This window comes from Elaeis guineensis, chromosome 6, assembly GCF_000442705.2.
Source record: "Elaeis guineensis isolate ETL-2024a chromosome 6, EG11, whole genome shotgun sequence".
Classification (NCBI taxonomy): domain Eukaryota; kingdom Viridiplantae; phylum Streptophyta; class Magnoliopsida; order Arecales; family Arecaceae; genus Elaeis; species Elaeis guineensis.
Window position 1 is genome coordinate 110595518 of NC_025998.2, and position 23937 is coordinate 110619454.

At 35.9% G+C, this 23937-nt stretch overlaps 1 non-coding gene across 1 annotated transcript; it reads right to left on the bottom strand.

Moving 5' to 3' along the window:
• Positions 1-19264: 19264 nt before the first annotated feature.
• LOC140858991 (small nucleolar RNA R71) lies at positions 19265-19371 on the bottom strand. Its single transcript, XR_012142392.1, has one exon. It is a non-coding gene; the product is annotated as a small nucleolar RNA R71 (small nucleolar RNA).
• Positions 19372-23937: the final 4566 nt, after the last annotated feature.

Consider the following 23937-nt stretch of genomic DNA (forward strand, 5'->3'; position numbering starts at 1 on the left):
CGACCAAATGATACGTTGTTACCAAGGACGACAACATTTATCGAGCATAAGTCGTTGTGTGCCATATGGGTTGGTTATCCTCATAACCAAGGAGTGTGGAGATACTGTTATGGCATACAGGTGAGATGTAATGGTACATCTGCACTGAACGTGACCGACTCCGGAGCTATTTCTGCTGTCAAGATTTGCTCCGATGGGATATGGGTATAAATGTCCCTCCGATCTGAGACCACCACAGTGACTTGCAAGCAACCCACTGCACTTAGGCACTGGACTACCTGAATTTCTAATTCAGTGACGGAAGGCTGCTGGGTGTAGTCAAGTACTTGACTTGTCGGTGCATGTGTCAAGATGGGATTGACCACTCCAGTTTAGGAGCTGTGTATAGTCGTGTTTCAATTTAGCAAAACCTTGGCCAGGGTAGTCCTAGTGAGGAGTCACAGGACTAATTGAGTTGAGCACGATTCGGATGATCTCATCAGGGTTGACAGTTTAACCTTGAGTCATCCTAAATACAGGGGTCAAAAGGGATGAATTATATGGTAACCATATTCACATAGGTTCTGAATATTGCGATTGTGACTATTCGACCTATCCGGTCATCAGGTACCATTGCTAGATGGTCACTTCGATTAGTACAGAAATTGATTCCTGTGCTACCGACTTAGGTTCGAACCTGCGGGGTCACACACATTAGAGGTTCCTTTCTGATCTGATGGCTGATTATGAGTCTTATGTGTCTGAAACTTTATGATTGAGAATTAGGATTCTCTGATCATGAGTTCCACACATTTTGGGTATCGGGGTCAAAATTTTGAATTTCAAATTTTGAATTTGAAATTTGAACTCTTTGATCAGGATTTCATATCGATGGTCTCTGATGCCTAATTGCCCATCGAATTTGGACTCAATATTTATGAGAGGTTCAATTAGTGGTTTGATCGTTAATTAACTCAATTTGATTGAGTAATTATTTTTAGATCAAGTCTAATTGAATTAGATTCAGTTTGGATTGACCCAATTAGGTTAAGTGTTGATCTAATCGCTAAGGTAGCTTAGTCCCTGATTTGATCAGGGGTTAGGTTTAGTTAATTCCTGATTTGATTAGAATTTTATTGAGTCTAATTAAGCCTAATTGTATTGGGTTTAATCTGGTCTAATTGTGCTTAACCTATTTTAATTAGGTTGGCTCAATTTGAATCAAACCACCTTATTTTAAATTCCCTGCGCCACCCAACTTCCTTGCACCCATTTGAATTCACGAAAAGAAATTTTCTCATGAATTTTCTCCCATGCAAAGCTCTCTCACGCCCATGTTTCTGTGCACCAATTATTTGGATTAACTTGGTTTGTTACCCATCCAAATTTAAAGGGGTTTTGAATTTGAATGGATAACCAAATAACCATGCGCCAGCTTATCCTCTTTTGTGCACCCCATATTCCACACGAGAAATGATTTCTCGTGAAAGTCTCCATGCACAAAAAAAAAAAAAAAAAAAAACAAAGGCCATGCCATCTCTTCTTTCTCCCACAAATGGATGAGGATAAGATTGGTTGGCACTTGAATTCAAATTTGATTTGAATTCAAGTGAGCAACCACCTCTTCTTATCCACTCACACGCTTTCAACATCTCTTGCGATGTTTTATAAAATGAGAAAGGGAGGGGGCGTGGGCATAGAAAGAAAGAAGAGATAAGGGGTGTGGGGAGGTTCTAAAAAATTTTGAAGTGTTCAAAATTTATCGAGAGGAGAGAAAAAGGAGAGAGAAGTGGGCGCAGGGCTTTTGGTGTGTACCCTAGGGTTTCTACCTAGGGTTCGGGAAGTGAGATTGGTGTGCCACGAGTGTCGTGAGTCCACCAAATTTCAAAGAGAGATCCATCAACCTCTCAACCAATCATGCAGATGATCTGGAGCATCCCAGGAGTCGGCACACATCGATCGAAGGAGTTCGATTAACATCAGCCACCAAAAGGGTGAAATCACGAACTAGCATTCGTGAGGAGCCGATCAGATGGGAGCTTCGTGTGGATGATCCACAGAGGCCAGACACTAGTGTGCCTGCGACATGACGATCAGAGCCCCCTGACGATGATAAGATTGCAGTGATCGACTATCCGTAAAAGGTGATGTGTTCTCAACACAGTACAGTAAAAAGTTTATTGTTTTAAATTTAAATTTTAAATTTAAATGCATGCTGTTGTATCATATTTAGATCTTAGTGTAGGGTTAATTAGTATTAATTAATGAGATTAATTAATAATTTCACTGTAAAATAGTAATTTTGAAAAAGTTTTAAAATTACTATTTTGCCCCTGCATTGAATTTTCGCTACAAATGGTATCAGAGCAAGGTTCTAGAATATGATATACATATGCATGCGTAGATTAAGGTGTAATCTATAAGTTTAAATTTGAAATTCAAAATTCTAAATTTGAAATTCAAAATTCAAAATTTAAAATTCAAAGATTGAAAATTTGAAATTTAAAATTTGTTTGAAATCTCAAATTTGAAATTTGAAATTTAAAATTTGAAATTTGAAATTTGAAATTTGAAATTCAAAATTTAAATTTTAAAATTGATATATTTAGATATACTTGATCCAAGTAGCAAGTAATCTAATTGGGTTGGTTGCCATGGCTGTCCGATCATAGGAGAAAAGTAGGGTTTAAAGGCCCTCTCTTCTCATTCGATGGGGTCTCCTATGGCGGTAGGGGTGCCGATGCAATTATATCCCATACCGATGAAGTAGTGAAAGGACTTAATTATAAAATTTATCATGAATGTGTTAGATTAGATCTAAAAAAAATTCATGATTTATTTTGAGTTATTTTCTGTTATGAAATGAGCAATAAGATTGCTGTTTATGAAATGTGCTGACCCGTTTATGAAATGAGTCAACACATTTGGTGAACAGAAAATAAAATCTTTCAAAATTTGAAAATTATTTTTGAAATGCCAAACCCTGACCCGTCAGCCCAAGTACTTAATTAAAAGAATTAAGTGTTGTCTAGTAGGTCTAGAATTGTGAATTAAGACCTAAGACAATTGCATAAACTTTGTGGGTCAATGGGTTAGATGAATTAGGTCCATAATTGGGTTAGACCTAAGGTTAGCTTAAAAAATAGACTAAATGGAGTAATTGGTCAAATCTAATCAAAAGTTGAATTAGATTAGGTCAAGGATACTCTAAACTCAACTTCAATAGTTGTAGTTGAATGGGTCCATGTCTTTAACTAGATCAAGATGGACTTAATTCATGGCTACGTGGTGGAGCCCTATTTACTAAGTTGATCAAAATTAAAACTAATGAACCGGTTGGTGTCTAAGGTAAGTTCGGCAGTTTTGACCAGTGGTTCTTAAGCGGGAGCTACTCGCATTGATTCGATCATTGACGAGTTAATGGTAAATCCCCATCACTGATCTCACTTACCTGGCCAATCTGGTAAGTTAGATTTTGATTAGATCACTTGGTGATTAGAGCTCACCCATGTCATTAGATAAATCAGTGTGACTGATTTAGGTGCTCCTAATGCCAGCTTTAATTAAATTCTTTTTAATCTGACTCGATGAAGTCAGTGGGAGGATTGAAATTGACTGGATGATTTCTTCTCTACTATCCTTTAATAAAATCCTCAAAAATTATTAGGTCCCTAAAATGATTAAGTTGTAATGATAACTAAGTCAATGCCTCCCATTAAGTGAGTAATAATGAGTCCATTAGTTCAATGATCATTGGAGGCCCAAAGGCCTGGTGCTCATTGGCTAATGAAATTATCATTCATAATATGATAATTTGGTTGAGTCTTTCTGATGGTGGTTAGGTTGGCCGGCCAAAGTCGGGCCTGATCATTTATTGGTTTGATTCATCAAATTAAGTCATGTTAATGGTTGGACCTAACCAGATTTTTCCAGTGGAGGCCAAAGCCTACTGATTAGGTTCTGGGTCAAAATCAATTACTAGAAGTTGTTTAGAGAAACAACTGGTTAAGAACCTACCCATAGATGCATATGGATTGACCAACCAAAGTTGGGCTCGTGTGTAGTCTGTGTGGATTCTAGTACCCATTAAGGAATTAAAGTAATTCCTCGAATTGGAGGTTGAGGCTACCAGTTCGTAAAAATATTGGGAAAAACTTTAGACTAAAGTTTAAGTCTTTAGTATTAATTTATGTACTAATAGAGGTCTGATTTTTCTTTATACAACTATGGCCACTACCCTATTGCTCCGGTCATTATTAGATAATGACAAGCTCATGGGACCTAATTTCGATAGCTGGTATCGAAAATTGAAAATCGTCATTGAGCATGAGCGGATCCTTTATGTAGTAACGGATCCAGCACCTGAAGAGCCAGCTTTGAACACTAGTAAGGCGATCCGAGACACTTACCAGAAGTGGATCAATGACCACACCACCGTCCGATGTATTATGCTGGCAGCAATGAATGACGAGTTCAACTACAGGTTTGAGAATGCCCAGCCACAGGAGATGCTTCAAATGTTGAACGACTCCTTTGGCATGCCTGACGACGTTGAAAGGCACAAAACTAGTTGTGCCATTTTCAATACTCGGATGAGGGATGGGGCCTCAGTCACTGATCATGTACTGTACATGATCGAGATGATTGAGTGCCTAAGCAAATTGAGTTTTTCTCTGCACGAGCAGCTCGGTAAGGATGCAATCCTTAATTCCTTGCCCAAGTCCTTCCTCCGATTCCTTACTCATTTTCAAATGACAAAGCCTGCAGTAAACTACCACGGGTTGTTGGGGTTGCTGCAGAACTTTGAGAAAGATCACCAGCTCCATAAGGAGTCGGTGAATGTAGTGGGAGGATCTTCTTCTCGTCGTCGACCCTTTGGAAAGGGGAAGAAGAACAAGAAGAAGAAGAACAAGAAGGTGCAGCCTCATGCTGGGACGGTTGCACAGGGTCAGACCAAGAAGTGCAAGCCCGACCAGAGCCAGGCGGAGTGCTTCTTTTGCAAGAAGCAGGGGCATTGGAAGAGGAACTATCCTCAATACATTGCCTCCCTGGACCCGAACAGGCCGAAGAAGAAGCAAGGTAATTATATGATAACTCCTTGCAACTTTTCCATTTGTGATACTACTGCCTAGGTATTGGATACCGGAAGCCCTTATCATATTTGTAATTTGATACAGGGTCTGCAGGTCAGTAGGAGATTTGATGAAGGCGAGAGATTCCTGAACATTGGAGATGGAAGCAAAGTTTCAGTTCTAGCTTTAGGAATCATGAGTCTTGTATTCAATTCTCGTAATGTAATTCTGAGTGAATGTCACTATTGTCCAAGTTTTTTATTAAATATTATTTCTGTAGGTCTTTTGGCTATGTACGGTTATGATTTTTTAATAAAAAGAAATATTTGCAATATCATTTTGAATGGTGTTACAATATTTGTTGGATAATTAAATAATAGAATTTACTTACTATCACAGCCTGTTAATGTGGTTTAAAACTTCGGTAAACGTCCTAGAATAGATAATGTGTCAGAAGTCTACCTTTGGCACTGTAGGCTAGGTCATATCAATAAAAACAGGATAAACAGGTTGGCTCAAGAAGGAATTTTTGAACTTGGTGATTGTGAATCACTTCCAACCTGTGAGTCTTGTCTTCTTGGAAAGATGACCAAGTCTCTTTTTACTAAAAAAAGTGAGCGAGCCAGTGAACTCTTGGGTCTGGTACATTCTGATGTATGTGGACCTATGAGCTCAAGTGCAAGAGGTGGATATTTCTACATCATAACCTTCACAGATGACCTATCGAGGTATGGGTATGTCTACTTAATGAAGCATAAGTCGGAGTCGTTTGAAATGTTCAAACTATTCCGAAATGAGGTAGAAAAATAAATTGGGAAGTGTATTAAAATTCTTCAATCTGATCGAGGAGGTGAATACCTTTCCAATGAGTTTCTAACATATCTAGGAGAGAATGGGATTCTCTCTTAGTGGACTCCTCCTGGAACACCACAGCATAATGGTGTGTCTGAAAGGAGGAATCGGACCTTATTGGACATGGTTCGATCTATGATGGGGTTTGCTGGTCTGCCGATCTCCCTCTAGAGATATGCGCTCGAATCGGCTTGTTACCTTCTAAATAGAGTTTCGAGTAAGTCTGTAGCCAAAACACCATATGAGATATGGATAGGACGTAAGCCAGTACTCTCGCATCTTAGGGTTTGGGGGTGTCCGGCTTATGTTAAACGTTTAATTACAGACAAGCTTGGACCTAGGTCTGACAAGTATAATTTTATAGGGTACCCAAAAGAGACCAAAGGGTATTATTTCTACCTTGCTAATAAGCAAAAGGTGTTTGTCAGTCTTAAGGCAATCTTTTTAGAAAAGGAGTTCCTTAGTGAAGGAACTGTTGCCTCTAAGATCGAACTTGACGAAGTTCGACAGGTGAAAAATCCGACACATGTTACTGAACCTGAACCGAATTTGATTAGATCAGATCCGGAGCCCATTGATTATGCACCCTTAAGGCAGTCTGGTAGAGTACCACATCAACCAGACAGATACTATGGTTTCTTAATCCGGGATGGCGATCCTGTCGAACTTGATGAAAATGATGAGGATCCGATCACCTACATGGATGCAATGCAGAGACCTGACTCTAAGAAATGGCTAGAGGCCATGAAATCCGAAATGGAGTCAATGAAGGTCAACGATGTGTGGACATTGGTTGACTCACCCGAAGGAGTAAAACCCATAGGGTGTAAGTGGGTCTTCAAGAGGAAGAGGGGTGCAGATGGAAAGGTGGAGACCAATAAAGCCCGTCTGGTTGCCAAGAGATATCATCAACGTTATGGTATAGACTATGACGAGATATTTTCTCCTGTGGCAATGCTCAAATCCATTCGGATTATGCTTGCGATAGCTGCCCATCAAGACTATGAAATCTGGCAGATGGATGTGAAGACAGCTTTTCTAAACGGAGAGCTGGACGAAGAGGTGTATATGATACAACCTGAAGGGTTCACATCCACAGATGAGTCTAAGGTATGCAAGCTACAAAGGTCTATTTATGGACTTAAGCAGGCATCTCGGAGTTGGAACATACATTTTGATAGGACAATCAAAACGTATGGCTTCGTTAAGAACGGAGAAGAGCCCTACATTTATAAGTGGGCTAATGATCCAGTAGTAGTATTTCTTATATTATATGTGGATGACATTCTCTTAATCGAGAATAATGTCCCTGCATTACAGGGAATAAAGATTTGGCTATTGTCACAGTTCTTCATGAAGGATCTGGGAGAAGCTTCCTACATCCTAGGGATGAGGATCTATAGGGATAGATCCAAAAGATTGCTTGGCTTATCCCAGTCCACGTACATTGATACTATGCTGAAAAGGTTCAGCATGGAGAATTCCAAGAAAGGCTATCTACCGATAGGCCATGGAATTTCTCTCTCAAAAAGGGATTGTCCGACAACACCTCAAGAGAGAGAGCGTATGGGTAGGATTCCATATGCTTCGGCAGTGGGATCTATCATGTACGCCATGACATGTACACAACCAGATGTGGCATACTAACTAGGGGTAGTGAGTAGCTACCAATCTGATCCAAGGGAGAATCACTGGAAGGTTGTTAAAACCATCCTAAAGTATTTAAGAAATACTAAGGATCAATGGCTTGTATATGGTGAATCAAACTTGAGACTTATAGGGTTTACAGACTCTAGTTTCTAGTCTTATCGTGATGACAGCAAGAGTGTGTCAGGATTTTTTTTTATCCTTAATGGTGGGGCTGTCTGCTGGAAGAGTTCCAAGCAGCACACTGTGGCTGATTTAGTATGCGAGGTAGAGTATATTGCTGCATCAGATGCTGCCAAAGAAGCGGTGTGGCTGAGGAAATTCATCATCGAGCTCGGAGTAGCATCCTCCCTTGTTGGTCCAGTTTTGCTCTACTGTGACAACTCTGGAACCATTGCTCAAGTGAAGGAACCGAAGGCACACTAGCGGATGAAGCATATTCTGCGCCGCTACCATCTCATCCGAAAGATCATGGATCGAGGTGACGTCGACCTTCAAAAGATCGATGGAAAGGAGAACCTGGCCGATCCATTCACTAAAGCCATTGCGGTGAAGGAGTTCAACGACTACAAGTCGAAGATGGGTATTAGATACTGCATCGATTGGCTTTAGGCCAAGTGGGAGATTATTGGGAATAGTATCCCAAAGTCAATCGTCAGCCTGTTGACGGTTGTGCTCCTTTTGTATTAGTACATGAATTATAAATAAATAAAAGTTATTTTGATATATTTTTTTTCATCACAAATGTTTCATCTTCTAATGAACTCCTGTGTTGTGGTGAAGTCCTTAGGACTATTTAGACTCGACAAAGGAGGATTTGTCGCTTAGTCCTTAAACCTGTTCATGACCAAATGATACGTTGTTACCAAGGACGACAATGTTTATCGAGTATAGGTCGTTGTGTGCCATATGGATTGGTTGTCCTCATAACCAAGGAGTGTGGAGACACTGGTATGGCATACAGGTGAGATATAATGGTACATCTGTACTGAACGTGACCGACTCTGGAGCTATTTCTGCTGTCAAGATTTGCTCCGATGGGATATGGGTATAAATGTCCCTCCGACCTGAGACCGCCACAGTGACTTGCAAGCAACCCACTGCACTTAGGCACTGGACTATCTGAATTTCTAATTCAGTGACGGAAGGCTGCTGGGTGTAGTCAAGTACTTGACTTGTCGATGCATGTGTCAAGATGGGATTGACCACTCCAGTTTAGGAGCTGTGTACAGTCGTATTTCAATTTAGCAAGATCTTGGCCAAGGTAGTCCTAGTGAGGAGTCACAGGACTAATTGAGTTGAGCACGATTCGGATGATCTCATCAGGGTTGACAGTTTAACCCTGAGTTGTCCTAAACACAGGGGTCAAAAGGGATGAATTATACGGTAACCATATTCATGTAGGTTTTGAATATTGCGATTGTGACTATTCGACCTATCCAGTCATCGGGTACCATTGCTAGATGGTCACTTCGATTAGTACAGGAATTGGTTCCTGTGCTACCAGCTTAGGTTCGAACCTGCGGGATCACACACATTAGAGGTTCCTTTCTGATCTGATGGCTGATTATGAGTCTTATGTGTCTGGGACTCTATGATTAAGAATTAAGATTCTCTGATCATGAGTTCCATACATTTTGGGTACCGGGGTCAAAATTTTGAATTTTAAATTTTGAATTTAAAATTTGAACTCTTTGATCAGGGTTTCATATCGATGGTCTCTGATGCCTAATTGCCCATCGGATTTGGACTCAATATTTATGAGAGGTTCAATTAGTGGTTTGATCACTAATTAACTTAATTCAATTGAGTAATTATTTTTAGATCAAGTCCAATTGAATTGGATTCAGTTTGGATTGACCCGATTAGGTTAAGTGTTGATCTAATCGCTAAGGTGGCTTAGTCCCTGATTTGATCAGGGGTTAGGTTTAGTTAATTTCTGATTTGATTAAGATTTTATTAAGTCTAATTAAGCCTAATTGTATTAGGTTTAATCTGGTCTAATTGTGCTTAACCTATTTTAATTAGGTTGGCTCAATTTGAATCAAACCACCTTGTTTTAAATTCCCTGCGCCACCCAACTTCCTTGCGCCCATTTGAATTCATGAGACGAAATTTTCTTGTGAATTTTCTCCCATGCAAAGCTCTCTCACGCCCATGTTTCTGTGCACCAATTATTTGGATTAACTTGGTTTGTTACCCATCCAAATTCAAAGGGGTTTTGAATTTGAATGGATAACCAAATAACCATGCGCCAGCTTATCCTCTTTTGTGTGCCCCATATTCCACATGAGAAATAGTTTCTCGTGAAAGTCTCCACACACAAAAAAAAAAAGAAAAAAACAAAGGCCACGGCATCTCTTCTTTCTTGCACAAATAGATAAGGATAAGATTGGTTGGCACTTGAATTCAAATTTGATTTGAATTCAAGTGAGCAACCACCTCTTCTTATCCACTCACACGCTTTCAACATCTCTTGCGATGTTTTATAAAATGAGAAAGGGAGGGGGCATGGGCATAGAAAGAAAGAAGAGATAAGGGGCGTGGGGAGGTTTTGGAAAATTTTGAAGTATTCAAAATTTATCGAGAGGAGAGAAAAAGGAGAGAGAAGTGAGCGCAGGGTTTTTGGTGTGTACCCTAGGGTTTCTACCTAGGGTTCGGGAAGTGAGATTGGTGTGCCACGAGTGTCGTGAGTCCATCAAATTTTAGAGAGAGATCCATCAGCCTCTCAACCAATCGTACAGATGATCCAGAGTGTCCGAGGAGTCGGCACACATCGATCAAAGGAGTTCGATTAACATCAGCTACCAAAAGGGTGAAATCACAAACTAGCATTCGTGAGGAGCCGATCAGACGGGAGCTTCGTGTGGATGATCCGCAGAGGCCAGACACTAGTGTGGCTGTGACGTGATGATTAGAGCCCCTCGATGGTGATAAGATTGCGGTGATCGACTACCCACAAAAGGTGATGTGTTCTCAACACAGTACAGTAAAAAGTTTACTGTTTCAAATTTGAATTTCAAATTTAAATGCATGCTGTTGTATCATATTTAGATCCTAGTATAGGGTTAATTAGTATTAATTAATGAGATTAATTAATAATTTCATTGTAAAATAGTAATTTTAAAAAAATTTTAAAATTATCATTTTGCCCCTGCACTGAATTTTTGCTTCACTATTAATGATTCATTCTTAATCACATATAATCAAGATTGGAGGAACCACCTTAATTTTTCTTGGAGACCCCAATAGACTCAGGCTAAGACCCAAAATTTTTCTATACAAAACTTTCAGAATGGGCCCCAATACCAAAATTATGCCTATAATAGTGGTCAACCTAATCAGCCTATCCAGCCATCCTATTACAATCAGCCATTATACCCACCTCCTCAACAGACCAATCTAGCCGACGATAGATTCAACCAACTCCAATAAATGATCATGACCCAACAGCAATCCCTCGCTAGGCTAGAAGCACAAATAGATCAATTAACTGAATCTACCATGAGGAGAGAACTAGGTCAATTGACAAACAAACCAATATCAAATTTTAAAAATGACCCACCCATCCACCAATCACCTAGACCTAGTCATCAATCCAATGTCCCACCGAAGAATCCCTAATTTGAAAGTGATAATGCAATTTTTGAGCTTAAAAGTGATAGGATTCTTAAGGACCCATACCAAGATCAGGTAAGTGAGGCTAGTACTGATGCTAGTCAAAATGTGAATTTGAAAGAAGAGGTTAGTACTGAAGCTAACCCAATAGAAGAGCTTGAGCTTAGTATTGATGCTGATCTAAGTGAAGAAAAGAAGAGAGTGGATGAGTTACCCAAGATATATCCATCAAGAGTCTCATTTTCTTCAACCTTAGAAGCCAGTTCTTCCACTTTAAAATTACCACCTCCTTCAGAATTAAAATTATCTTTGATCACATTTGAGAATACATGTTTAAAATCAACTGACACCCTTTCAGCACCCATTACTTCAAACTCAACTCCTAATCTAAAAACTCAATTCATGAGCATTTTAGAAGAACAAATAAGAGAAATTCTCGATAAATAAGGGTCTGTGAATGGGTTTGTGAATTATCTTTCTAAAATTAAAAATAGAGATGTGAACTACTTTCTAAAGATTGGTAATATAATATTAAAATTTATTATAGACTATCTTCTTGAGATTGGCAATCCAAAATCATTGAAATTTATCAATCCAATATTTGACATGAGATAGGTGAGAGAATCAATATGGTCTGGCTGAAGACGGTAAACTTAGTGCTTTCTGAGAGGCAATCTAATTTTTAATTTTTAGTTTTATGCTTTTTGTTATCTTTTATATTTTGTTTAGGTCAATCAAGTCTTACTTAGTATCTTTTGTAGGGATTTAAAGATAATCTTGGCTAAGTTGGGGGGAGAATCAATTTTAAAAAGACTTCTGGATCAGGTGACATCTCTCCTTTTCTTTGCATGCATCTTTTTTTTTCTACTCCATTAAGGACAATGTCGATTAAGTTGGGGGGGATAATAAAAATTTTTAAATTTTTAAAGTCCTCAAGTAAGTTAGTATTTAGCATTTAAGCACCTGATTATACTTAAGAATCAAGTTAAATTAAGTATTTTTAAAAGAAAATTGATGTATAGACCAAAGAGTTTGTGAGATATTGAGGGATCAAGTATTAAGAAAACTCAATAAAGAGTTAAGCTTAGAACTTAAACAGTTTTCTTTGAGCATTTCTAAATTTTCTACCAGCATCAAAGAAAGAGTTAATTTTTTATGGGCCTGTGTAGGGTAACTATATATTTTTTCATATATTTAAAAAAAAAAAGATTCCAAGTACTTCATATTGAGTAACCGGGCCTCTTTGTCTAAGCAAACATTGAGTTTCACGTCAAAAGATATGAAGGACAAAAAAGTTTTATTGTAAAGCTAGTTTTAACTCATAGCCTATTTGATTCGAACAAGTAGGTTCGAGGGATATTCTATACCTAGTGCCCTAAAGCCATCTGATTTGAAAGTTATTGGCTGAAAACTCGCTACATGGGTCAAACAGAAAGCTTAAGGGATTAAGACACTCAATAGCAGTATAATATTTAAAAAAAAAAGAGAAAAAAAAATTAATCAATAAATGAAGGAAAGAAGTAACAATATACTTGTCCATATGAAGGTTAATAATTTAGAGATAAAGGTAGTGATAATTTGAAAAAATTTAGAAAAAGTTTAGTGTTCTTAGTTTAACTCTCATATTGACTAGTATTAATACCCCAATGACATACCTCATTTACACTCTACTGAACATTAGTGGCTCTTTTGAAAATTGTTTGGTGAAATTTAAGATTTTAAGTTAAACGGTACTTGATTCTAAATTCTTTCTTTACTCGAGGATGAGCAAAGTTCAAGTTGGGAGGTATGATAAGTGACATATTTTTATATTTATTATAGATATTTTTGATAATTTATGGTGCTAACATCTTCTTAAAAATCTAATTTTATGAATAAATTAAATTTTTTTATAAAAATAAATAATTTTAAAAAATATAAAATTAGAGCATATTTATGAAAAATAGATGTTAATCAATTAAGTAATTTAAGCACCAAAATGATGAAAAATTTTTAAAAATTTAATACATATTTTTTCTACTTTTTTAGGCAAAAATCAGAGTGAAAATAGAGCCAAAATATCTTTAAAAATAAAAAATATTACCTTCGGTGCACGGTGGACCGACCGGTCGGTCCACGGAATCAGGGTACGGTCTATAAGAAATTTCACGCAGTTCACAGGCGTGGCTCACAGCAGGTGGAAGGTATTTTTCGTGGATGAACGGTCAGGATTTAAACCAATGGAGATCGAATGGCTGTTGTTCGCTGTCGATTTGTAAGGAGAAGTTTTGCGCGATCCAACGGCCGAAAATACATCCATCATTAGGTCCGACGATCCAAACTCATTGCCGACTTTGAATAGGACTCTTTTACATGATCCGACGACCCAGAAGTGATCCATCATGCGATCGAACGACTGTGGTTCGATCCGACTTTGATAAGGATTAAAATTATGGATTTTGATCAGATCTGGGCAGTCTGAAGCTGATCCAACGGCCAGGAATATTCTTAAGAGATTAAAATGATTTCTAAGGGTTTTAGGACTCCTTTTCCCACCAAAAAATTATGAAAAATTTATCTATAAATAGGAGGTCTGGAAATAAGCTTTAAAAGTAAAAAAATTGAGTAGAAAGTGAGAAAAAAATAGAAAAAAAAATTAAAATAGCTTTAGGGATCCAAAAAAAGGAGAGAAGTTAGTTTGCTCTATAGAGTACGATGGAAGACGGAGAGGTCATCAACCATCTTTCCGATGAGGCAAGACTGATCAACTTCAGATCTTTGTTATAGTTTTATTTTTATTTTATTTTATTATTCTTTTTAAATTTTTTATACTTAAATTTCAATTTCAATTAATGCAAAATTTATTCTCTTACACTTTAAATTTTTGTCTTTTATTTTTCACAAGTAGATGCTAAGATCTAGTTAGTAGATCTTAGTACCCAATTTATTTTATACTTTTTAAATTTTTATTATTTATTTTTATTGCAAGTAGATGTTAGGATCTAGTTAGTAGATCTTAGTACCCAATTTATTTTTTGCACTTGTAATTTTTATTTTCTGACTTAAATTACTTTCTCTAAAATTTTATTTTCTTTCTGCAAAAAATCAAAGATTTCAAATCAAAATTCTGCCTTCTCTATAGATTCGATCTGACTCACTACTTTCTATGTATTTTTAATTTTTATTGAAGTCAAAATTTGATTGATAATCATGGTGTCCTAACGACAACATCGTGACCGTATCAATGTGACTTAGATTTGTGATTAATTGGTCTTAATCCAAGTGAGAGATTGTTAGATGTATGTCCTAGAAGCCAATATGACTGACACATTGTAATATATCTAGGATATAATTTTATACTTAATATATTGATATGATCAATAAAAAAGATAAATTCTTTTTCATTTAAGTGTAATGTGTCCTTGAATCATCCATGAAATTAGTTTCAATACATACTCTCAAGGTGTTGAGAATTAGAGATATATATTTAATTCTTAAAGGCTCCCGATCATGAGATCATCATGAGAATGATGACAGATCTGGATAGACACAAATCACTTTCTTCGGGATAGATAGATCTCTAATCTACTATGTAGAAATACAGAGCGACGAGTGCGAGTGGTTGTTAGAGAACAACTAGCACTGAGCGTGACCATATGAGAGATCACTTGGATTTCTATTCAATCATCAGTGATTGTCTTGATGCTGTAGTTATGTGTCTGATCTTTTGATTTGAGATGGTACTACTATTCGTAGTGAGGCTACTAGAATTTGATTGACATATAAACATAGTTCTCAATGAGCCCTTGTAGTGGATATTGGCAACAGTTGATCCACTGTAGGAGTAGGGTGCGCATCAAAATGGGATCTATTAACCTTGATAGAAAGGAGTAGTCCTATGAGATTTGAGAAGTTAAGTCCATGAATCTGTGGCCACAGTAGAGTGATTGATGGAAAAAAATTTTCATAGACATCACATCTGGACTTGAGCTAATCAAATCTATCATATGATTGATGTTGAGGTTTGACGATTTATCCATGACCTACCATCTAGTCAGGACTTACGATAGAGGGACTGAATCACACATTAACCACACCTAGAGGTTTATTTCAGTTCTACTGGGTTGTCACTACATACTGCTAGGTGTCACTGGTGGATTGTGAGAGCTCACTAGGATTGTTCCGGATCAACAATACTTGCTGAGTTAGAGTAGAATTGTTCTGACCCATTGAAAAGAGTTTCAATGATATAATGATAGAGATCATTGTATATCTCACTACCAAATAGAATTGAACCTATGGGATCATACAATAAAGAGATTAGGCCTGGAATAAGAAATTAAGCTTATAAAGTATCAATTAGGTTTAGAGAAATCCATTGGGTTCATGGTAACCTTGCTAGCACATGGTTTGACCTAATTCCTCTTTCTGTTAGAATTATTTATTTGATAAGCTAATTCTAACTTAATTACCTACTAATTATCTATATGAATAAGATTCATGAGACTCCAATTGTTAGGTGTGTAAGGTTATAGATCACATAAATTAAGGGTGCAAGTCCCTTATGAATCTCCTTGATAGTTATTATGGGGTGCCACTTTGATTTGATCAATTTGGGCATATCCATTAATTAGAGGGCCTTTGATTTTTATATGAGGTGTCTCTTGGGTGCAAAAGAGGGTATCTAATTATGGGTGCAAGGGCTCTAATAGTTGGTTCCTAATGGGCTTCCTAATGTAAGTTGGATAACTTAAGTTAATAAGAATCCTAATGCAAGTAGAACTTATATTATATGATTGAATAGGATTCAATCTTTATGCCTATAAAAGGGGACCTCTCCTAAGATCCTAAGATCATCCAAGCTAGCCCCTCTCCACCCCAAGAGAACCTCCCACACCCTCTCTTCCTCCCTCTTTCTCTTCTCCTTAGGCATCCCGATGCCATACCACTTGGGATGCGTGTCCCAAGTTATCTCACGTCCAAAAGTTGTTTGAAGTCCATTGATTGCTTGTTTCTAGTGCTGGTAGCAGCACATAAGCAAGAAAAAAAGATTAAAGAGGAGAAAAAGAAGATCAAATGTTGATCGCGATCCAAACTTCGTTCAGATTCAGCAGGCTGAATTTTGAAGAATAAAAATTCAGATCTTAAAAGGCCATTTCAGGCTGATCCTGATGATAAGTGGTATATTTTTATATTTATTGAAGATATTTTTGATAATTTATGGTGCTAACATCTTCTTAAAAAACCCTAATTTCATGAATTTATTGAATTTTCTTAAAAAATAAGTGATTTTGAAAAAAATATGAAATTAGATATATTTATAAAAAATAGATGTTAATTTAATTGAGTAATTTAAGCACCAAAATAAAGAAAAATTTTTGAAAAATTTAATGCATATTTTTTCCAATTTTTCAGGTGAAAATCGAAGTGAAAACGGAGCTAAAATATCCTAAAAAATAAAAAAAATAGTCTTCGGTGTACGGTGGACCGATCGATCGGTCCACAGAGCCAGGGCGCGGTCCACAGAAAACTTCACGTGGTCCACAGGCATGGCTCATAGTGAGAGAAGGATTCTAGATGCAATCCAACAGCTGAAATTTATCCCGACCCAGATCCGACGGTCAGCATCCATTGCTGGTTTATAAAGAGAGATTTTTGCATGATCCGACGGCCCAGAATTGATCCATCAAGTGATCGGATGGCTGAGAAAACTCCCGACTATGTTAAGGATTAAATTGTGTGATCCGACAGCCAAAACTTCATCAAAAACCAGATCCAATGGCTGACATTCGATCTGACTTTGATAAGGATTAAAACTATGATTTTTTATCAAATCTGGGCGGGTCAAGCTCCATCCGACGGCCAGGAATATTCCTAAGGGAATTAATATGATTTCTAAGGGTTTTAGGACTCCTTTTCCTACCAAAAAATTATGAAAAATTTATCTATAAATAGAAGATCTAAGAATAAGCTTTGAGAGTAGAAAAATTAAGTAGAAAGTGTAAAAAAAATAAAAAAAAATTAAATAACTTTAGGAACCCAAGGAAAAGAAGGAGAAAAGCCAGTTCGCTCTACGGAGTACGACGGAAGATGAAGAGGACATCAACCATCTTTCCGACGAGGCTTGGCTGATCAACTTCAGATCCTTGCTATAGTTTTATTTTATTTTATTATTCTTTTTAAATTTTTTATACTTAAATTTTAATTTTAATTAATGTAAAATTTATTTTCTTGCACTTTAAATTTCTGTCTTTTATTTTTCGCAAGTAGATGCTAGGATCTAGTTAGTAGATCTTAGTACCCAATTTATTTTATATTTTTTAAAATTTTTATTATTTATTTTTATTGTAAGTATATGCTAGGATCTAGTTAGTAGATCTTAGTACCTCATTTATTTTTTACACTTTTAATTTTTATTTTCTGACTTAAATTGCTTTCTTCAAAATTTTATTTTCTTTTTATAAAATCAAAGATTTCAAGTCAAAATTCTATCTTCTTTGTAGATTCAACCCGACTCACTACTTTCTACATATTTTTAATTTTTATTAAAGTCAAAATTTGATTGATAATCATGGTGTCCTAACGACAGTATCTTGACCCTATCAAATTTTTGGCGCCATTGCCGGAGAAGACACCAATTTTAATATTTAATTTCTTTAATTTTCTTATGACTATTGCTTACTAACTTTTTTTATCTTCTTACAGAAAAAAATTCAAAAATTCAAAAAAAAAGAAAGAAAAGGGAGATAGAAAGCTTCCAAATTGGTGAGATCAATCCTAACCCTAGCCTTAACTATTTTTTTTAGTATTAATTACTATTTTTTTTAATTAACCTAAAATTCATCCACATAAACCTAATAAAAATTACATGACAAGAATAGAAACTTAATTTTTAGGAGCATTCATTATTGTAGATTTATTTTTAGTGATCGCTGGAGACAAGGTAAGCTTTTAAATTTTATTAGTTTCATGCATCTAATTTAGTTGCATAGAACCCCTTGTTTGAAATTGATTGTGCATATTCATCTCAAATCAATTTAAGGGCAACACCCATAACAAGATAAGGTGGAGATTTCATCACCCTCTCTTGGCCCAAAAATAACCAACCAGCATCCCACATTAACCCTAGCCTAACTAAAATCAAGTAGACATTGGCCCCTAGTATTAATCGAGTTCAGTTCTGAGTATTGTGGTCAAGTCAAGTATAAAGTAAGTCCGAACTCACTCCTAAAACTGGTGTCTAAGGCTAGAGGTTATAAAGGCTCAACCTAAGTGGATTTATGGTTATTTAATTGGTTCCGTTAGCTTACCTGATCAATTCAATTGATGTCTAAGGCAAGCAACGGGAGGACCCCCATGATCCCACCTCTTATCTGGCTAGTTGAAGGAAGTGAGAACAAACCCAATTTGTATCTAGACTAAGCCACTCTACATCAAACTGTTAGGTCTAAAAAACCCATAGGTGTCTAGGTTTAATTGTTTGCTAACTTGATTATAATTAATACTAAACCACAACTAATTCTTCCCACCTTACGTATCTAGGTCTAGGGCTCTTTCTTTCTTCTCTCTCCTTTTTCTCTTAAAAAAATTAAATAAATAAATGAAACAAAAACAAAACTTGAATCATACATTAGGGTTTACACTAGTATATGCAAGGTAGAAGATCTCTCTATCCTGACCTAGTTGAACCCAATCCTGAGATTGAATGGTTGATTCATATTAAACCTGAAAATCAAATGGCTGGAGATCCTAGAGAACCACCTAGGCAGATGAAGGAATATTTTATTCCTTCCATCTATAACCCATCGACTTATATCTACTTACCTGATATCCCTGCAAGCCACTATGAGATCAAGTCGACCACAATCCAGATGCTTTCGTCTTTCTATGAAAATACTAATGAAGATCCTTACATGCATCTGGATGAGTTTTTAGAAATTTGTTCTATGGTGAAAATTCAAAATTTTACTAATGATGTACTTAGATTGACCTTATTCTCCTTCTCACTCAAAGACAAAGCCAAGTACTGGCTTGGCACAATAGGGAGACCAATCCAAACTTGGGCTGAAATGCAGCACGAGTTTCTTAAGAAATTCTATCCCATAGGTCAAACCAACACCATGAGGCGAGCCATCACTGGATTTGCTCAGCTTCCAGGAGAACAAATTCATGAATCATGGGAGAGACTTAAGAAACTTCTTAGAAAATGCCCACATCATAGTCTATCTAAGTGGCAAATTATTCAAGCTTTTTATGAGGATTTAGGTGACCAATACAGACAGATGGTAGATGATCTTGTGGGAGTGCATTCATGAGTAAAAGTAAGAATGAAGCCTACACTTTATTTGAAACTTTGAGTGAAAATTTAATCAATCATACTTCATTATCCTCCTATAAAAGATCAATCCCTCACCAAAAGTGAGTAGGAATTTTTGAGATCAAGCAAACAGACTCTAGTCCTAAGGCCGATCTGAACCTAATAGCCCAAAGATTAGATAAAGTCGACCTTCTTGCCCAGAAATTTGATCAGTTCCTAGCATTAGGTCAACAATCTCCTACACAATACACACCACCACCTAATTATCAAGAGATTTGTTCTATCTGTGCTAGTCTAGCCCATCATGTGAGTGAATGTCCCACGACTGCACAGTTTTCACCTTTCATCCAAGAATAAGTTCAAGCTACTCAAGGTTACTCTAGTCCTATTAATGATTCATTCTTAAACACATATAACCAAGATTGAAAGAACCATCCTAATTTTTCTTGGAGACCCCAACAGACTCAGGCTCAGACCTAAATTCTTCTTTTGCAAAACATTCAGAGTAGGCCTCCATACCAGAATTATGCCTACAATAGAGGTCAGCCTAGTCAATCTATCTAGCCACCATATCAAAATCAGCCACCATACACATCTCCTCAACAGACTAATCTAGCCAATGATAGATTAAACTAACTACAATAATTGATCATGACCCAACAACAATCTATCGCTAGGCTAGAAGCACAAATAAGACAATTAGCTGAGTCTACCATGAGGAGAGAATCAGATCAACTCCCAAGCCAACCAGTACCAAATCCTAGGAACAACCCATCCACTCATCAACCACCTAGACCTAGTCATCAATCCAATGTCCAACCTAAGAATCCTCAATTTGAAAATGACAACGTAATCTTTGAGCTTAAAAGTAATAAGATTCTTAAGGACCCATATTCAGACCAGGTGAGAGAGGCTAGTACTGATGCTAGTCAAAATAAAAATTTAAAAAAATAGGTTAGTACTGAAGCTAACCCAATAGAAGAATCTGAGCCCGAAATTGATACTGAGAAGAGAGCTGATGAGCTACCCGAGATATATCCACCAAAAGTTTTATTTTCTTCAGCCTTAGAAGTTGGTTCTTCTTCTTTAGAATCACCATCCCCTCCAGAATTGAAATCGTCCTCAGTCACACTTGAGAATACATGTTTAGAATCAAATGACATCCTTTCAGTATCCATTGCATCGAACTTAACTCCTAAACTAAAAACTCAATTTATGAGCATTACAGAAGAACAAATAGGAGAAATTTTCAACAAACAAGGATCTGGAAATTATCTTACTATAATTAAAAATGGGGATGTAAAATACTTTCTGAAGATTGATAATAAAATACTGAAATTTATCATAGGCCATCTTCATAATATTGGCAATCCAAAACCATTGGAATTTGTCAATCCAATATTCGACATGGGATAGGTGAGAGAATCAGCATGGTCTAGCTGAAGACGGTAAACTTAGCGCTTCTTGGGAGGCAACTCAATTTTTAATTTTATGCTTTTTGCTATCTTTTATATTTTGTTTAGGTCAATCAAGTCTTACTTAGTGTCTTTTGTAGGGATCTGAAAATAATCTTGACTAAGTTGGAGGGAGAATCAGTTTTGAAAAGACTTATGGATCAGGTGACATCTCTCCTTTTCTTTCTCTTTACATGCACCGTTCATTTTTTCTACTCCATTGAGGACAATATTGATTAAGTTGGGAGGGAGAATAAAAAAAAAATTTAAGTCCTCAAGTAAGTTAGTATTTGGTATTTAAGCATCTGATTGCACTTAAGAATTAAGTTAAACTAAATATTTTTAAAAAAAAATTGATGCACAGATCAGAGAGTTTGTGAGATATTGAGGGATCAAGTATTAAGAAAACTCAATAAAGAGTTAAGTTTAGAACTTAAATAGTTTTCTTTGAGCATTTCTAAATCTTTCTACCAACATCAAAGAAGAATTTACTTCTTATGGACTTATGTAAAGTAACTATATATTTCTTTATATATTTAAAAATAAATAAATAAAAAGTTTTCAAGTACTTCATGCTGAGTAACCAGGCCTCTTTGCCTAAGCAAGCATTGAGTTTCATGTCAAAAGGTATGAAGGACAAAGAAGCTTTGTTGTAAATCTAGTTTTAACTCGTAGCCTGTTTGATTCAAGTAAGTAGGTTCGAGGGATATTTTATATCTAGTGCTCTAAAGTCATCTGGTTTGGGAGTCATTGATAGAAAACTCGCTACATGGGTCAAACAAAAAGCTTAAGAGGTTAAGACACTCAATAGCAGTATAACTTTAAAAAAAAAATCAATCAATAAATGAAGGACGGAAGTAACAATATACTTGTCCATGTGAAGGTGAATGATTTGGAGATAAAGGTAGCGATAATTTGAAAAAGTTCAGAAAAGATTTAGTATTCTTAGTTTAACTCTCATATTGACTAGTATTAATATCCCAATGACATACCTCATTTACACTCTACTGAACATCAGTGGTCCTTTTGAAAATTATTTGGTAAAATTTGAGATTTTAAGTTAAACGATACTTGATTCTAAATTCTTTCTTTACTCAAGGACGAGCAAAGTTCAAGTTGAAAAGTATGATAAGTGGTATATTTTTATATTTATTGAAGATATTTTGATAATTTATGGTGCTAATATCTTCTTAAAAAATCCTAATTTCATAAATTTATTGAATTTTCTTAAAAAATAAGTGATTTTAAAAAAATATAAAATTAGATATATTTATAAAAAAATAGATGTTAATTTAATTGAGCAATTTAAGCACTAAAATGAAGAAAAAATTTTGAAAAATTTAATACATATTTTTTCTAATTTTTTAGATAAAAATTGAAGCAAAAATGGAGCTAAAATATCCTAAAAAATAAAAAAAATAGCCTTCGATGTATGGTGGACCGATCGGTCGGTCCACAAAGCCAGGGTGCAGTCCACAAAAAACTTCACGCGATCCACAGACACGGCTCACAGTGAGAGAAAGATTCTGGGTGCAATCCAATGGCTAAAATTCATCCCGACCCAGATCCGACGGTCAGCATCCATTGCTGGTTTATAAAAAGAAATTTTTGCACGATCCAACAGCCCAGAAGTGATCCATCAAGTGATCGGACGGCTGAAAATGCTTCCAACTATGTTAAGGATTTAAATTACACGATCCGACAGCTAGAACTTCATCAGAACCCAAATCCAACGGCTGACATTCGATCCGACTTTGATAATGATTAAAACTATAATTTTTTATCAGATCTGGGCGGTTCAAGCTCCATCCGATGGTCAGAAATATTTCTAAGGGGATTAATATGATTTTTAAAGATTTTAAGACTCCTTTTTCTATCAAAAAATTATGAAAAATTTATCTATAAATAGGAGGTCCAGGAATAAGATTTGAAAGCAAAAAAATTGAGTAGAAAATATAGAAAAAAAAATAAAATAAAATAACTTTAGAGACCCAAGAAAAAAAAAGTGAAAAGCCAGTTCGCTTTACGGAGTATGATGAAAGATGGAGAGATCATCAACCATCTTCCCGACGAGGCTTGGCTGATCAACTTCAGATCTTTGTTACAGTTTTATTTTATTTTATTATTTTTTTTAAATTTTTTATACTTAAATTTTAATTTTAATTAATATAAAATTTATTTTCTTACACTTTAAATTCCTATCTTTTATTTTTCGCAAGTAGATGCTAGGATCTAGTTAGTAGATCTTAGTACCCGATTTATTTTATACTTTTTAAAATTTTTGTTATTTATTTTTATTGCAGGTAGATGTTAAGATCTAGTTAGTAGATCTTAGTATCCGATTTATTTTTTACACTTTTAATTTTTATTTTTCGACTTAAATTGCTTTCTCTAAAATTTTATTTTTTTTTGTAAAATCAAATATTTCAAGTCAAAATCCTGTCTTCTTTGTGGATTCGATCCGACTCACTACTTTCTATATATTTTTAATTTTTATTAAAGTCAGAATTTGATTGATAATTATGGTATCCTAATGACAGCATCTTGACCCTATCACCCGAGTAGATACTTATAGAGATCGGATACTTGTGTGGCTAATAGAGAGCCTCATCTCTTTCAGATACATATTTGAAGAAAGAGATTGCAAAAAAGGTATGTGATTTGATCACAATTTAAATTTCAGCATATATCAATTTCAGCATATGAAATAGATCCATGTGGTTTTATATTTTATATACATACAAAATTCAGATTAAAATTATTTTAATCTTATTCTCCACTGTGGTATTTAAAAAATTAAATTTTGAAACACATATGTATGCTTCAAACCCTAAATTTCAACAGTATCTTATACCCATCTTTCATTTTAAATCATCAAACTCTTTGTTTCTGAGAGCTTTAGTAAAGGGTTCAGCTAAGTTATTCTTTCCATCGATCTTCTAAAGCTCGATGTCACTTCAGTTCACGATCTCTTATATCAGGTGATAGCGATGCAGAATATGTTTGGTGCGCTAGTATG